We start from the raw sequence: 18,088 nt of genomic DNA, 5'->3' as shown, positions 1-18,088 counted from the left end.
GTGGAGTCCCATGAGAAATCAGCCTTGCTCCGTTATTCTGAAACTTCCTTATAGGAGTCCTTGCATACAAAGTTATGCCACATACTTTGATGTTATGGACCAAGATGTTCTTTAATTTGGGGGGGCCTTGTGCTGTGCTGTTCGCAACAGTCACCTAGAGAGGAGCTGAGCAAATATCCAGCAGGTGTCTTTTTCCACTTGAACTTCCATTTGGCTCCTTTATTCTTTGGCTAAATGTTCACTTCTTTATCTGTGGGATCCTGAGTTATTTTAAAGATTTTATTTTTTTTTTCTTTTTCTCCCCAAAGCCCCCCGTACATAGTTGTATATTCTTAGTTGTGGGTCCTTCTAGTTGTGGCATGTGGGACGCTGCCTCAGCGTGGCTTGATGAGTGGTACCATGTCAGCGCCCAGGATTCGAACCAATGAAACACTGGGCTGCCTGCAGCGGAGCGAGAGAACTTAACCACTTGGCCACGGGGCCGGCCCCCGGATCCTGAGTTATTAAATGACATTTCCTACTAATGGTTTCATCTAAAATTAAAAAATGAATAGTCCCTGAAGAAGCACGTGAATTCACAGAGCTTACTCTCAGAATATCAGAATACCCTTGGTGACAACAGATGGTGGCAGCTGTCTGAGAAAGGCCTGGCAGGAAGCTGAGAGAAGTCCTGCTCCTAGTTCCTCTGGCTTCTGGCAGCGCTTCTGAATGACCAATGAGAAAATCAGAACGTTTCTGCAAATATTATTAAAGGTACTAACCTGAAATTACTGCTTATCTATTTTTAAAGGGTGAACATTTCTTCATGACTTCTCCTCCACCAAAAACTCACATGCATGGGAAGTCAGAGATAATCCTTACCTCAGAAGGCTGGGTTGTGAGGATTAATTGAGGCAGTGTATGTAACCTGCTTAGCCTAATGCCTAGAACTTAATCATCATTTGATAAAAAGCTCTAATTATGATGGTGAAGATAATAAGGCCAATAATTCTAATATTTACCTAATTTTTTAAAAGTTGGTTCAAATTAGTAAATCTTCAGAAAGCTGAGTTTTATCAGACATGTTCAATTTTCTAAATCACAAATCTAACCTAAACCATTATCTGCTGTGACCCCTGCCAATGTGTAATCATCACCAACGGCATGTTTTCAAACTCCTTAGCACAACCCAGAGGCCTTCAGGACTCAGCTACTGTGAACCCCTGCAGCCTTGTAACCGAGCAAGGGCTCATTCTGCTTGTTGCAACCCTAAAACCAATCAATTGCAAATGAGTCAGTAGTTGAGAAAGGGATTTATTCGATTAGCCAGAAAAATCAGAAGATGGCAGACTCATGTTCCAAAGACCCTCTTAAGCAAGCACATAATCTTGAGGCAGTTATATGGGGACTGGTGGGCTATGACGAGGGGCTCAGGAACGTTGACCATCTGGCACTGGTGACTGGAGCCACCACACCAGATCTTTCAGTTGTCATTCATGATGGATGCCAGCATATATTTTCTTCTCTGAGGAGGTTACCATGTTCTAAGAAACGCAAAAGAACAAAGTTCTCATCGGTCACTATGGGGAGTTACATATGTCAGCCAGGATTATTTCCCAGAGGGTAGCTATTTATCTCCTGAGCCACATGCAAGGCAAAACATATACAACTTGGCTGAGTTAGTCAGAGGTTATTCTAGGATGCAACATGGCTTCCCTCATGTCAACCTTGCTTCAGGCCAGTATCAGCCTTCTGCCTCCCCCCAGCCACCTGGCGTCTACTGCCCCAGATACATCCAAATATTTACAGTTGTCCCATACCCACTACTCATGCCTGCCACTTGGCCCTTACGCATGGTGCTCCCTTCCCCCTTCTCCCTCTGCCTGATAAACACCTATCCTCATTTTTCGGGATCAATCATGGGGTCCATTGAGGGCTCTCCTTCCCCGACTCTCCAACAGATAGCTCAGCCTCTCCCTCATGGGCATCCCTACTGTATCTTACAGAAACGTCTCCCACATCCCTTATAGCTGGATAGCTAAATAATTTATTTCCCAAATTAGGACACTTTTAGCTAATCATATTTTCAAATGTTCTGTGGCCAAGTCCTTGAACTTTTGATATAAGCATAATTCTTTGCACATAAATCTATCAGCAGTCATTTAATCGAATCTCACATGGTTAATTTTATGTGTCAACTTGACTGGGCCACAAGGTGCCCAGACATTTAGTCGAACATTACTCTGGGTTTGTCTGTGAGGGTGTTTGTGGATGAGATTGACGTTTGAATTGGTAGACTGAATTAAGCAAATTGCCCTCCCTAATATGGGTGAGCCTCACCCAATCAATTGAAGGACTGAATAGAACTAAAAGGCTGACCCTCCCAAGAGTAAGAGGGAATTCTTCCTGCCTGACTGCCTTCCAACTGGGACATCAGTGTTTTTCCTGCCTTCAGGCTCAAACTGAAACATCATCTCTTCTTGGGTCTCAAGGCTGCTGGCTTTCAGACTAGAACTACACCTCAGCTCTCCTGGTTCTCAGGCCTTCACATTCAGACTGGAACGACACCGTCAGTATTCCTGGGTCCCCAGCTTGATGACTACAGATCTTTGACTTCTCAGCCTCCGGAATTGTGTGAGCCAACGCTTCATAATGAATCTCTTTATAGATTTACATCCTTTTGGTTCTGTTCCTGTGGAGAACCCTGACTGATATACACAACCAAAGGAAATCTAATTTTGTTAATTTCAGCCATGAAGTATCACAAAGCTTCGCATAAAAATAATTCTTCTAAAAAGTTAATATTGTGGAGATGCAATTGGATAAAGGAAATCACTTACAATGAAGGTAAATTATATGTGAACACATCTTGCATATTATTAGTGTATTCCGTGGCCATGTGTTGGACATTGGATTTTTATTTTTCTTCATTTTAATTTTTAAAAGAAAATTCTTCCACGATAAATTCACCAAATAACAACTGAAAGCTTTGTGGAGAAGTTAAGGGAGAAACAGGGTAAGAAAAGGAAGAAGCAGAGGTGGTAAGAAGTCAGTATGATTCTTGCTTTCAAAACTCATTTCCCACCTCTCCCCTGTCAGGAGTTAGTACCCTCTCCTGGGCTGGGGCTGCACGAGGCTACCAGAGTGACCGTTTCACTGTAGTGACCAGGCAATTCAATCCAAAAACTGGTTTGCCTGATTTTTTTAAAACTCTGGAATGGCCATTTAAACATTTTTTGGCTTTATTGAATTAAATACTCATTTGAGTATAAAATTGTGTGTGTATGTAGGGGGAAAGGTTGGCAGAAGCTTAAGAGGAGACTGTTCCGATGTCTATAGTGAGCTGCCCCCTGGGGATGGGGCGATTCTTATTCAGAATCCAGATCATGTATGGGGCGTTTTGGAGGCTTAACCACAATCGAGAAGCCATTTTAGAAGACTTTTTAATCCTCCAGTCCAAAAATGCATTGTTTTCTCCCAGTTGCACCCTGTATTTACTAAGAACCTACTAGGTACTTGCTGTTATACAAGGTGGTTTTAATTCTTTGAAGGTCTTAAAATTTATTCTCATAAATCAATCAGATGGTTTCTTTTTTCAGACTCAGTCTATATTGCATTTCTAATCTCAGTATCCAGGAATAATTGGCTTTAAAAACTCTTTGTGTGCAGTCAGCATTATTTCATCACATGAGCCAAGCTGTGATGTTTTTCTAATTTTCAAAAAATACATAATAGGGGCCAGCCCCATGGCCAAGTGGTTAAGTTCCCGTGCTCCAGCAGCCCAGGGTTTCGCTGGTTCGGATCCTGGGCACGGACATGGCACCCCTCATCAGGCCACGCTGAGGCGGCGTCCCACATGCCACAACTAGAAGGACCCACAACTAAAATATACAACCAGGTACTGGGGGGATTTGGGAAGAAAAAAGCAGGAAAAAAAAAAGATTGGTAACAGTTGTTAGCTCAGGTGCCAATCTTTCAAAAAAAATAATATTTTCAGTTTTTATTTCGCATAAATACACAATATTTAAAGATTAAAAATTAGTAGACTTTTCTTATTTGGTCTAAATTCATACCCTTTGTTCTTTGGGGGGAAAATGTGTTTAAAGTCTGTTGCTCATAGAGGATTTTTTTTAAATGTCTTGTTTCCTAGAGTCCATTGATATTTCATGAAATTTTTTCATTTTAGTCACCATTTGGTACTAAACTATAAACATATATAACTTTTAGAAACTGTTAAATAAAACTTATATTCCATTGTTATTAGTTAGGATAATAGTGTTTCTAAAAATCCCTACAATGCTAAAAAATAACAAACCAAGGTGCTGAATCCAGATAATTTCATTAAACTGTATTAAAAAGAAATAAAAGGGTAATGTGCTTTCTTTAATGTTGTATAAAACAAAAATTCATCTGAGTAAGTAAATGTTCATATGAAGTACATTTAAAAGAGAAAATGGCAAATGATCCAATTTGAGTCTTTGTTATTTAATTTGCTTTGGTGGGAGGTGATTTGTTTGTTTCAGTCTTTATGACCACTTGCTCAGCACCCAGAGACTGCTTGACAAATCAATGTGAAACACCTGATCCCCTCTGAGCCGACCTCAGTCGTTTAGACTGTAAACTCCAAAAAGGAGGGATTATGTCTCATTCTTCTTGCATCTTCCTTACGACTTGGATGGTGGATTGCATATAAGAGACGCCCAACATAGGATTCTGCACCAGTTCAAAGTCTAGCTTCCTTCTGTTCTTTTAGTAGCTTAGACCACCTGGTAAACACATATTGAGGTGCTTACCAATGATATGTGGGAAAAAAAACAGAGAAGAGGGAAAAAAGAGATAGGAAGCGGGCAGATCACTAATGTGTTGTGAGCGTACTCCTTGCTCTCAGCTCTGTCTGGGTTCTCTCCCTGGGCTGGGTCAGCTGCTCGGCCACCCAGCAGAATGTAAGACCCCCGCCAGAAAGGTTATCATTCTTTTACTGGAAAGATGCACACACACCCACGGAGCCTGGGTAGCTATGAAGCAGTGATATGGGACAATATGTGCCTCTAATAGTGGAATCAGTGGCCTTGTGTAGACAATAAAGCCAGCAGTAACAAGCCTCCCCTGACACAGCCATAGACTCTGAAGGAGCTGGAGAAGAATTCTTCCCCTCTGCGTATCTAATCCGTGAAGGGGAGAACCCATGAGCAGGAGTATGGTTTCTCCTTCCGTCCTCGGGTTGTTTCCTTGGTGTCTTATGCTAAGAGAAGAATTCAGCAGATAAAAATTTATTATTTACACTTACTTATACAACATTTTCCCTCTAGTTAGAAGAAAACTGCTGCTCACATCCAGAAATATCTAATTCCATGCATATTTTATACAGTTTATAGAATTTGCTTCCCACCAAAGCAAACTCCTGAATACATGAAATATGAAATCTTGCAAATGTAATGGGTTCCTAATAATTTTAAAATAGCGTATATTATTTTAATGCTTTATACAGTGGGAAGGTTATTGAGGAATAAATTGGCATAATTTCTATTTTCTTTTGGAAAAAACTCATAAAAATGAAGTATTCTACATTTGCTTTATATTATTATTTTGCCAGTTTTGTTTTTATGATAAAGTTCTGAATCTGTTATATTGTCTGAATTCTAAAAAGTCAATTGATTACAAAAAAATGTATTTAAAACTACTTTGCCATTTTTTTCTCTGGATAATTCCTGAGGTTTTTTTATGCTTACTATTTAAAGGACTTAATTTATTTTTCATGGCCCATCACCAACATCCAAGATAGTATCCAATTTCTGCCTTGAGTGACTTCCAAACCAAATGAAATAAAAATACCTTGGGCAGTCTTTGCTTATATACGGTGGCAAAGTTCACTTTAAGTTACAGGGATCACTGCACTGGGGAGGCTTCCAAGCCCCTGCTGTGTCTGCCCCGTGCAGAAGGCTTCTACTTCATTCACATTAGTTCAAACAAGTTTTTGAGCACCTACACTGAGCAAAACATGGTGCCGAAAATCCAAAAGTGGTTCAGGCTCAGTCCCCCATTTGATGGTCCTTGTTGGAATAGGTTCTTGAACTGTGATGTCAGTGTGTCTCTAAAGGAAAAAAGCTTGTGTTTATCAGTGGCTTTCAAAATAGGGTTGAGTTCACTTACAAGCCATGAGTTGTGTCGTTAGTGTGCCTGACTATCCATTGTCAAGATTTCTTTCTGATGCCTGTCAATTGCAAACAATTTAAGTAGTTCAATCAGTGAAGTACTTCAAAGGACATTCTGAATCACAGTCTCCTCCTTTTGGGTTGTGAGAAAATGTCAGTGGTAGAGAGACTAGATGGGAGACGCAGTTGTCCATGTCTGGTTGGGACCATCTCTGAGAGTGACACTCCTAGCAGGGCCAGAGGGCTCTTTCCTCCTTTCCCTTACACATCCAGTGCTATCTAATACCCAAACATACACTTGGCACATGGTAAACCTTCAGCAAATATTCTCATCAGTAAATGGATAAATGGGTGGATTTTGTGGGCCTATTTGGGCTAAAATATGTAGGAAGCCACTGTTTGGCTTGAACATCTAGACATCATTCTACTGATATTTTTCAATTATTCCATTTTTGCAAAGCCTTATTTGCATTTGGGTCCAATTACTTGAGGAGACATCTCCTTACTCCCTGCCCTCTTTCAATTAAAAAGCATGTTCTTTTTAGATTATTTCAAAATGTCCTCCTCCAGCAAGCCCCAAAGGCTGCTGGCTTAGCTGACTCAATGTGACTCAACATTATTGGAATATAAGAACAGACGTAGCTTTTAGAATTCAGGTGAAATGGAATTGAGAGCAGATCCAATCAGCCTAGAGATACTAAACCTCAGAGGACCATTTGAACATGAGAGTTTTAGTGCTAACAGTTAGCTCCACCTGGGAGAGGTTATAAGAATTACAGGCAAGTGTCCAAGATACCATCTTTCCTAAAATTGTTGGCAAAATTCTCCCAAAACAATCCAAGACAAAAAGTCTGGTCTTGGGTGACTAGCAATTTTTGTCAATAAATTCAGTCTTTTCCACCCTCCCCACATTCGCATGAACCCAAAAGGCAACAGTTGGCATGTCATGGATCAGTTACTCTATGCCTGTGCTTGCTTGTCTCCTGGGTGGACTCATTCACTTTTAATCTAGTGCATTGAGTAGTCACTTAAGGTAAATCTAGTGATTCTGTTTGCATAATATAAAAGATGTCTTGATCCTAGACCAATGCCAAAAACCTGGACAAGGTGATTCTTTAGTACAACAGGAAAATGTCTCTCATCAGTAGACTATTTACTCACTCCAAACCAGGGAAGAAAGAGAAAATTAACTTAATAAATTATAATTAAGAAAAATGCATTTTCTTTAAAAACATTCTTTTAATTGGTTACATATTCCATGAAAAAGAATTTTTTAATCCAAATGATCAAGAAAATTCCCAGCTTCCTACTTTTCATGTATAGATGCATATGTCCCCTGTCATACTAATATTAGGCCCAAATTCAGAAGAGGGGGAGGAGAACTCATAGCTGACAACATTCAGAAACTAGAGAAACTAGTTTATAGCCAAGTTTATTTTTTCCCTGTGGACATGCCTAGGTAAGGTGGCTATATCAAGTTTGTAAATCAAATAGAATATTGGCATATTTTACTTCAAATGAAGTAAATGAACATAACATTTCAGAATTATAACATTTTACATTCTAAATCTATTGTAGTCTTCAAATTGCTATTCGGTTTTACAATTCACTGCATTTTTGCAGTTTGGGATATTAATTTCATTACTTTGTCAAATATTACATGGCTGAATGCTAAAATTTCATTATTAGATCATTTATTTCAGGTACTTGAGAAAGAGGCTGAGTTAAGCATTGGACTCTTTCTTTAAGTTTGTGTCAAATATTTATCAGGCCTGACATTATTTTTTCCACTCCCCCTAAGTGAATATCTTGTACCAAACCCAGCATTAGCTTCTGATTGGAATCTTGGTCTCCCCTAACACCAACACTGTGTTGGCTCCAAAACTCTGTATGAAGTTCCAGTCCTCATTTTCCAATTTGACTATGTCTCCTCAACTGGAAGACCATGGAAAAATGTTGTGGGCGGTAATGAAAGGACTTGGAGGTTTTCACTCTCTGTAGACTGAACAATTTTTTGTTGGGAATTGTTCACTTGGATTCCCTTCCTAGGATGGAATGTAACATATTCCAGCTGACGCTATTTCAAGTCAAGGAAATATATCATGATTAACTTGACAAATGACTCCAGACCCAGCTTCGCTGCTTGGGAATTTTCCCTTTGAGTGCATTGCTTGGGACAAGTTTATGTACCAAAAAAAAAAAAAAAAGCAAAACCTTGTTTCATGACCACAAGTATAAGCCCTCTGAAGTTTCACAAGATTTTCCTCCTCCTCCCCCCCCGGCCCGCCCCTCCTCCTGCTTCTCCTTCTTTTCCTTTTCCTCTTCTTCCTTCTTCTTCCTCTTCTTTTTTTAACCTGTCTCCCTCCTGCTTTTTTTTCCTTTTCACTTCAGATTGGCCATTTTATCCATAAATATTCTTTAAAGCAAGGAGAAGTGGGCCTGGCTTTAAGCCAGCACCAAGTCTCTCCTATCGCTAATGTTCCTCTCTCTTCAAAGGAAGGCTTAAGGAAAAGAAAATGACATTCCTTTCACACCTGGGAAGACAGACCACTTGCCCCGTGCACAAAAAAGTAACGTTGGGACATTGCGGGTACTGTCTATGCATGTCCACACAAAAACACAAAAATTGTGGTAAAATAAACATAACATTTGCCATTTTCACTGTTTTTTAGTGCACACTTCAGTGGTAGTAAGTACATTCACATTGTTGTGCAACCATCACCACCATCCATTTCCAGAACTTTTCACCTCCCCAAACTGAAACTCTGTACCCGTTAAACACAACTCCCCATTCCTCTCTCCTTGTAGCCTCTGGGAACCACCGTTCTACTTTCTGTTTCTATGAATTTGACTATTTTAGGTACCTCATATAAATGGAATCATACAATATGTGTCCTTTGTGTCTGGCATATTTCACTTAGCGTAATGTTTTCAAGGTTCATCCATGTTGTAGCATGTATCTGAATTCTATTTCTTTTTAAGACCAAACAATAAATATCCGTTGTATATATATACATTTTGTTAAGCCATTCCTCTGTTGATAGACACTTGGATAGTTTCGCTCTTTTGACTGTTGTGAATTCTGCTGCTGTCAACGTGGGTCTGCAAGTATCTGTTTGAGTCCCTGTTTTCAGTTCTTTCGGGTATACACCTGAGTGGAATTGCTGGATCATATGGTAATTCTATGTTTAAATTTTTGAGACACCACCAAACTGCTTTCCACAGCAGCTGCCCCATTTTACATTCCTACCAACAATGCACGAGGTTTCTCCACATCTCATCAACACTTATTATTTTCCTTTGTTTGTTTGTTTGTTTGTTTGTTTGTTTGTTTTGGTGAGGAACATTGGCCCCAAGCTAACGTTTGTTGCCAATCTTCCTCTTTATCCTTGAGGAAGATTGGCACTGAGCTAACGTCTGTGCCAGTCTTCCTCTATTTTGTATGTGGGATGCCTCCTTGATGAACAGTGCATAGCTCTGCACCCAGGATCCAAACCCGTGAACCCTGGGCCGCTGAAGCAGAGCATGTGAACTTAACCACTGTGCCACCAGGCTGCCCCCCCCCCTACATTTCTTTGATAAGAATCATTATAAGATGTCTATTCTCTCCTGTATATTTTTAACATTTTGAAAATGATATTTTGACAAAAGAAAGATACTAGTCTGGTGGTGTTTCTTTATAACCACATTTTTTGGTTAATTTGGTGACTATTTTGTTCTTCAAGAAAGTACAATTACTTGTTTCCAACTGAATCCATCAGCCAAACTTTATGAAAAGTCTGAACTAAATAAACACTTTCTAGTCCTGTTTTATGTGTAGCCATGACCTACAACTCTGTCTGTTCATTAAAGGTCATTTTACTCCTTGTGATTAGCAAGTAATGACAAAAACTGAATTGGGACATCTTTAGATATTTTCCATAAACTATCTAGACGGTTCAGATGAAAGTGATTTTTATTTAATTATCTAGGTCATTGCAATTTTCTACTTTACTTTAGATGTGTGTCTAGATCCGGTCCAAGTGAAAATAGTTTGAGATTCTTAAAAAATCACTTGGAAGCTCCATTCCCCAACAACCCTACCCCCACCCCCTCCCAACTGAAAAAGATTCTAAAAAGTACTTAGTTCATTTGACCACAAGCTCTTTCAACAATTTTAAAATCTGGTCATAAATGTTGCTTGAGTCAGCATTTTTCCCCCCTCTGCCCAGTTAATTCTGGCTCAGCTGTCTGTTAGACCACCAGCTCGGTTCTTTTGTTTGTTTTGATTTTTTTTTAACTGCTGGCTAAATGCCAACTTCATGCTTCTCATTATTCTGTAATATGCCCTGCCCACTCAACTCCTCCTCCCAGTCTTCTGGAATTCTCAGTGTTCATTGTCATTGGTCTTTCCTGAGGTTTATGAGTCATAAAAGCTCCGTTAGCATGAACACAGAATCACAATATTAGAACTTAGGGAGCACAGAGGAAATTGAGGCCTATATGGTTTATTGAGTTAATTGAGGCTTGTTCAGAGCTAGTGAGAGACAAATCTAGGAGGAGCATTCACGTCTACTGATTCTCAATCCAGGTGCCTTCCCTCCAAGGTGTCTCTGTTCATTGGCAGGAGACCGTTCTGATTACTGAGACCAGACAGAGCCATTAAGAGACAATGTTCTAGAAATGCAAGTTTGTGGTAACTCTCAGGATCCAGGGAGGGTCTTCACCCCCATCGCTTACCCCAGGGCTCATTCATGTGCCTTCCTGAGGGCAGAGTATAGACTCAAGACAAAGGGCAAGTTCAGCCTCGCCAAGAATTCAGACACCCTGACAGAAAAAGTTTATTCAATATGCTGTCTTATTTTCTTCATATTGCGTCTTACTAGCAGCAATTATTGTATATCCTTGTTTGTTTACTAATTTACTGCCCATGTCAGAGACTGGAGAGTAGGGACCTTGTTCATGAAGGTGAGGGATGCCATATCTGAAACAGTGTGGTCGAATGAAAAATCATGCAGAGGATACGTACAGACGCCAGGGCAACAGGTTACTAGATCATTAATAACAACTTTATTGAGGAGATAAGGCCACAGAATTGACAGATTGAGTCATTGACTAGGCCTTTGCTGTCTAACCTGATAACCACTAGCGTCAGATGGTTAGTAAGCCCTTGAAATGTGGCTAATCTGAATTGAGATGGGCTGTCCGTGTAAAATACACATTACATTCTGAAGACTTAGTATAAAAAAATGTAAAATATTTTATGAATACTTTTATTTTGGCTATTTATTAAAATAATATTTTAGATATATTGGGTATGTATTTTAGATAAATATATAATATATTGATATATTTAGATATTAAATAAAATGTAATATTAAAATTAATCTCACCTGTTTCTTTTCAATATTTTTCATATGGCTACTAAATCATTTAAAATTACGTATGTGATTACATTTATATTTCTACAGGACAAGTGCAGGTCTAAAGAATTGGTCATTACTGATCTGATTTTTCTTTCACTGACTGGATTAATTTTTATACTCTTAAATTCCCCTCTGACAGTGTCAGGATGGCTGGCCTCCCCGGATACACCCCAGGCCCCTAGTGGTCTGATTAGGCGCACATTCAACTCCTGAGTTGAGATCATCTCAGTCAGTAGTGGCCATTAGGAGGGCAATTAGGGATCTTGAGACCCCCATGCCCATTCCTATTTAGGCATTTCAGAGGGCGTTTCATTCACAGCCTGGCAAAGGCCTGTCCTGAGAGTGACCACATGCCCTGCCAGGTAACTCTAGAATCCAGGGCAACCCATGGTCCCCCTGGATTTAGAGACATGGACAGACCCTATACTAATGAAATGCTGTCACTCAGGAAACACTCTCCTTCAGGGAGACAGAGAACAAGATGTAGGGTGGCGGGGGGGTGGGGGTTGAGGTCAGGGGTAGTGGGAGAAGAGTGACAATGGGACACAAATACAGAATGAGCAAAACCTAGGAATCCAACTGTCCAGGTAGTGTCAGTATACCTTTCATGCACTCCTTAGCTACTACAAGACTGATGACGTTTTTAGCATGCACATATGCCTAAAATACTACAACCAGCAAAGTCTTATAGATAAAACCAGAGTTAAAAGTAGAGTAATAGGAGACTATTGAGTTACAGGCTTCCAGGCAACCTCACAGTCCTGAGCGAGCCTTCCTAGCCCACATCTGGGAGCACAGACACCTCACCAGGAAGTGGGTGGGAAACTGTCTGCAGGCCAGTCCCCAAGGACCAATTATTCTTTTAGTGAGGAAGGATGGTTACCCAATGTTTTGACTCTCTGTGGAAAACAGAGACAAACTCAAGACAAAAGCCAAAAGAAAAAAATTTTTTTTCTTTTCATAGCAAAAAGAAACACAAGGCATTGGCTCCACTCCCCAGTCTTCTGAAATGTGAGAAAACCCTCCTTTTTCTTTGCTGTGTCATCATCAGCATTATCAGCATCCTAACATAGCATCATTTTTGGGGGGTGTCTTTCTGCCTTAAGAATTTGCTGCATTTTTCTACAAGTTCTGAATGCTTCTTCACGCCTCAGTACTTGCACAGGCCGTGGGCTTGGCTTAGTGGAGGGCCCTCTCCACCCTGGTACCCTCTCCCTGTAGGAGACTTTTCTAAGCAACATGGGTAATAGCAGAGTGCAGGCTCTCTTGGCCTTCAGCACAGTTAGTCTCTAGTTTTGGTAAAAAGGAGACAAATGCATTGGCTTCTAACTCTCCTCTTTGCCTCCCTGGCCTCTGATGTAGAGATAGAGAAAAGGGCCTTCCAAGCCCCTTTCACAGCTCCTCTGCTGTTCAGGGTCAAGTGTTGCCAGGAAAGCAAGCCAGACCAAATCTAAGCTGAGACCCCTGGGAGGTGGGGACCTGACCCCTGCCCTACCCCTCACCTCCACCCTGAGGAGGCACAAGAAAGTTATCCTCAAGGACACGAAACAACAACCCTTTCTTTCCATTCTCTCTGGAGCAGTACAACCTCTCCTACTCTTTCTACTTTTTCCTAAACCCTTACAATTATTTTCTCTAATTCCTTCCCAATTTTGTACATATTCTTAGCTGTTCATGCCTATTGCCTTGCCCATGCTGGAAATACAGTGTTGCCACTTGCAACCTCTATGATTTTCAATAAGAGAAGTTTGCAAATGAGTGGACATTATTATATAACAAAAAGTTTGGTTTTTTTAATATAATAGAGCATCTCAAAACTGTTAGTTATGGCAATATTTATATGTCTATGCACATGTGTATATCCACGTGCATGTTCTAGGTGATGGCAGACAACCAAATGAAATGCCACCGCTGGAAAAGCTAACTTCCCAGGAGAAAGCTAGGAGCGCGGTACGATTCTTTGGGGACCAAATCTGACCTTCAGATTCACTGAGACCAAATGAGCTCACATCATTATCAACAACTGAGCGTAAAAATATTCTTGGGATGCGTCCTCTTCACTCACATGAGTTTCATTGCCGTACAGCTTTTGCTTCAGTGTTTGTGGTGAGTCGAAGTTGTGAGGGTTTCACGAGGATACTCTACTTCAGATTCAACTTCCCTCTACTTAGAATCACAGAATCCTGGGGCTGAAATGACTTCAAGTCACTTCGTTTAATGCCCGGTGTTTGAGTCCTTCTGCACTATTCTTCCATTATGCTTGCACAGTCAAGGCTTGATTGGCTCAAATGACAGAGAATTCAACATCTCCCAAACTGCCTAGTCCTTAAAAAACTGCTTTTTTAAGAGCTTTACCAGAAAGTGTTCCCTCTTCATCCCCCTTTTTTCAGCCTAAAGCTGTTTTTGTGGTCTCCACCCTTTATCCCTGGTTTCCGCCTCCCCGGCCCCTGAGAAAACCTTCGTCTTAACAACCTTCAGAGTATTTGAGGACGGCTATTGTGTCCTCCCAAGTCTTCTGCTGTCCACTTGTGTCCTGTTTCTTGACTGTTCCCAGTGTGGCATGGTTTTGCGTCCCCTCACCAACCTGGTTGAATGTTGTCTCCTCTGAATGTATCGCATTTTTTGGTTTATATGTCTCCTGAAGTGTGGTGTCCACAATCAGGCACAGTGCACTGGGTGTGGTGATTTTCCATTAATAATTTGGCTTTTCTTCACTTATGACAGATTGCTTTTCTCCATGTGGGTCCTTGACATTCACTCCACTTCTCCTTTGAAGGTTTACGTTCGTCACTGGCTGTGAAAACTTCCAAGTTCACTTTCAGGGAACAGTTTAATGATGGGTCTGAGTAAGGCCATATGGATCGTTGCTCCTTTGCCAAGAGCAGTGGTTCCCAACTGGTGGCCCACACACTACAGGTAGCCAGTGGTCAGGAGACTGCCACTAAAAGATTACCAGCCGTGACTCTGCCTTAATGCTGGAACCTTGCTGTGATTGACATCTGAAAACAACATCAGCCTCTCATTAGGTAAGTGTTATTTATTCCCTTCTGGAAGGCCTACTACAGGTATATGTTCCGTGACAAGTGTAATGTGTTTATGAGCGTGTGCATAATAAATTATTAGAAATAGCTGTATTTTTAATACTACCTTAATATATAAAGTTTGACACCCGTCAGCCATGGGCTCTGTTAAAAATATTTAGGAGTTTGCTTACACGGTGGCCTGCCAAAGCCTTCGGTGATGATCTAGTGGCCTCACTACGGAACTGCTGAGGACCTAGGATTGTAGGAGGCCCCAGAGGATGATGGGAGCCTGGGGACATGTAAGGTGGCACTTCATTCATTTATGGAGAGGCAGGTGTGAGACTTACTCATGTTTCTTACAACAAGATCAAGGAGCCAAGACTATTACATAAGAATAATAGGAAACCACTACAGGTCATTTCAATCTCTAGTCTCAGGGTTAAAGACGTGGATGTTTAATACTTACTTTATCAACAGGCTCCCCCTGTTCAAACCATTTGCTTGTTAGTACCCTGGGTTTCCTTGAGGACATGTCTCTTACATTAGTTTCCTCACTTTGAGAGCTGAAATGGTAACTGGTCACCCATGTACAACAGGTGTCTCTTCTATCAATCTGCCCCCACATCAAAACCCTCCCTTATCTTAGCCAAGAAGGATCCCCTGAGGTCCATTAGACTTGACCCCTGACACCTTTGGGGTGCCTAATCCCTAAATGCGTGAGAGAATCCAGCACTGAACACATTTGGATGAGATTCTCTTGAATGATAAAGTCTATAAAAGTGCCACTTAAGGTAACAGATTTATTAATGATGCTATAAATCGATCCTTACACATACAGAGTTACCTAGAAAGTTTGCCTTGGTACTCGTTAGTAAAGGAAACTAAATTGAATAAATACAAATATGTTTTCCTGCCATGTGGAAAAAATTCAAGTATTCAGTACTTCATGCCCAGACCATTGCAATAAACTTCTAGCAGTCTCTTCGCCTTGCCTCTAATTGCCTGCACTCTGGCCCATCCTATGCTGTGTTGCCAGTTAGCATCGTTACTGTCCCTCCTCATTACTGTAAGAAAGTTTCTTAGGCATTCCAGGCCCTCTGGAGACCAGTCCAACCTCCCACAGCCTTCCTAAATAAACTTTCCCTTCAACCAAACTGGTCTTTGGAGTTCTGCAAATGCATCCTCACATTCCTGTCTCCACACGTGCGTGTCTAAGTAGAAGCTCTCTCCTCTTTCCTGGTCCAGGTTCCCCCCTCCCTTCAAAGTCCAGCTTCTTTCCCAGACTGCTGAGCCTCCGGTTCACTTCTCACTCCTAAGGAGAATGCTGTGATATTTAGCGTTTCTGGTACTTGTGTAGCACTTGGCATGCACTGCCTCATATCTTTGGGGAGACAATTCTCCACAGGTCTTTCTTATTGCTGAACATCTCGCAAGCAGAGATTCTGACTACCTTTGTTCTGGACTATCTTTGTAAGGATGTTTATACAGTGAATAGCCTTGAAATCTAGACAGAGATAGTGTTTCCCCTCTGGAGAAAAGGGCAGGCATGCTTACGACCCATTATAAGAGACTTGGGTTCCTTAAACTCAGAGTTCCTTTTCTGTAATGCAACCTACTGCATGTGCAGTTGTCATGTGGCCATCTGCATCACCCTGTGGGAATTGGGACCTGGGGAACTGGCACAGGAAATATTGATGCTCTGACTGTTGCTATAATCAAATCCTTTAACTCTGACCCAGGAGTCTTGTGTCTCCTACCCGCATCCATGACACTGTGTTGGGCTAGCTTGTTCCTTATGAGTAGGGTAAAATCTCAGACCTTTCACAGTTCTTGACAGTATCTTTCTATGGGAATCTTATCTCCCCTAAATGAGAAAGTCAAGATTAGACACAGGAATCCTGTATTATATTTCCTAACGCCTCTGATAGTTTCCCCTGTACAGTCTGAGTACACAATAGGTTTTATTGATGATGATATAAATGATATTGTTAATAAGGTAAAATAATTATAGTAACACACTCTCTACTTTGACTCAGTTCCAACCCATGTTTGTTTTTTCTGCCCTGTATGGCCCTGACTTCCAAGCAGTAGGGTCTTTTTTCAAAATGCATATATGCAAGAGGGGGTAGGGAAGGAGAGGTGGGAGCATAGGAAACAAGATGAAGGGAATAGGTTTGAGAACCAAGCTATAGCAGAAACTCCTAATTGCCTATAAATATTAATTGTCCCTTTTTTCCTTTGTAAAAATAATACTAGTTTTGTTCAGCTGAGAACATTATGGTTAGCTAAAATTATACGTTTCTCAGCCTGCCTTGGAACTACATGTGACCATATCACTGGGTTCTAGCCAATGAGATATAAGCGGAAGTGAAAGGGAGAGCATTCACTTCTTCTTGTCCCCTTTTCCTTCCAAATGCCTGGATTGCAGATATAATTGTTGGAGCTCTAGCAGCCATGTTGAACCATGAGGTAAATTAGGGAATATAATCCATGAATGGTGGAGCAACAACATAGGAGGAGCAAAAGCCTCCAACACCATGAGGCCACCATAGCATCCTTGAACAGACTACCCCCGATCTCTTTTTATTTCTAGAATGGCCCTGAGATGACATCCATTGCTAATCTTTTTTTTTTCTTCTCCTGAAAGCCCCCCAGTACGTAGTTGTATATTCTAGTTGTAGGTCCCTGTAGTTCTGCTTTGTGGGACTCTGCCTCAGCACAGCTTCATGAGTGGTGCTGGGTCCACGCCCAGGATCCGAACGCGTGAAACCCTGGGTCGCCAAAGCAGAGCGCACGAACTTAACCACTCGGCCAGAGGGCTGGCCCCTCTCCTAATCTCTTAATGTGAGAGAAAAATAAACTATTTTCTTTAAACCACTGTTATTTTGGGCTTTCTGTCACATAAGTGAACTTAATCCTAACTAAAACACAAACCCAATTTTCATTGAGTGTGGAGTATATTATAAATCACGTTTGCTGAGAAAAATGCCATCCTATGTCTTTTTGACACTCAAAACTTTGAAAAGTAAGGGCTATGATCAAACCACATATATGTGACCATGTAGTCCAAAAGAAACCCATTTTAAATAATTGAATTCAATTCTGTTTTATGAAGAATTTAGTCTAACTCATGTGTGTGTAGTGTGTCTTAGGACCATTTGCATCAACATAATTAAGAATGGCTTGCTTCAAATATTTTCTGACAAATTGAATGTAAAGATTATATCACCTTAAAGGTATTTCATAGATACTTTGAAAATGCTTCTTAACATTGAGTGCCACCAGCACTGCCAAAAGTCAGACTGGGCTTACCTTCCATCCTTAGCCTTCTTCCTTATGTACTCTAATCGTGTGTTCAGCCATGATTGAAATCCTTAGGGCCAATCCTAAGCTAAGGCAAGAGATGCTCAAGCCTCATCTGTTCCACAGTCTGGAATCTTGGCTTCAGATGACCATTGCTGCTCATCAGACTGCTTTATGCAATAGTGTGATCCTTAATAAACACTTGTGTGCAATATGGAGAAGGGAG

At 40.9% G+C, this 18,088-nt stretch overlaps 1 long non-coding RNA gene across 5 annotated transcripts in view; it reads left to right on the top strand.

Moving 5' to 3' along the window:
- LOC124237090 (uncharacterized) overlaps positions 1-18,088 on the top strand; it is a 53,172-nt gene that overhangs the window by 19,074 nt on the left and 16,010 nt on the right. For 3 of the 5 annotated variants that reach the window (XR_006887937.1, XR_006887941.1, XR_006887940.1), the window contains exon 4: positions 14,261-14,562. This is a non-coding gene — a long non-coding RNA (uncharacterized LOC124237090). Of the gene's footprint in view, positions 1-2,434; positions 3,742-14,260; positions 14,563-18,088 lie in introns of those variants that run through there. The other 2 variants (XR_006887938.1, XR_006887939.1) reach the window with 2 other exon arrangements.

Source organism: Equus quagga, chromosome 3, assembly GCF_021613505.1.
Source record: "Equus quagga isolate Etosha38 chromosome 3, UCLA_HA_Equagga_1.0, whole genome shotgun sequence".
NCBI lineage: Eukaryota > Metazoa > Chordata > Mammalia > Perissodactyla > Equidae > Equus > Equus quagga.
The sequence above is the reverse complement of the archived record's forward strand: the minus strand, read 5'-3'. Positions and strand labels throughout refer to the sequence as shown.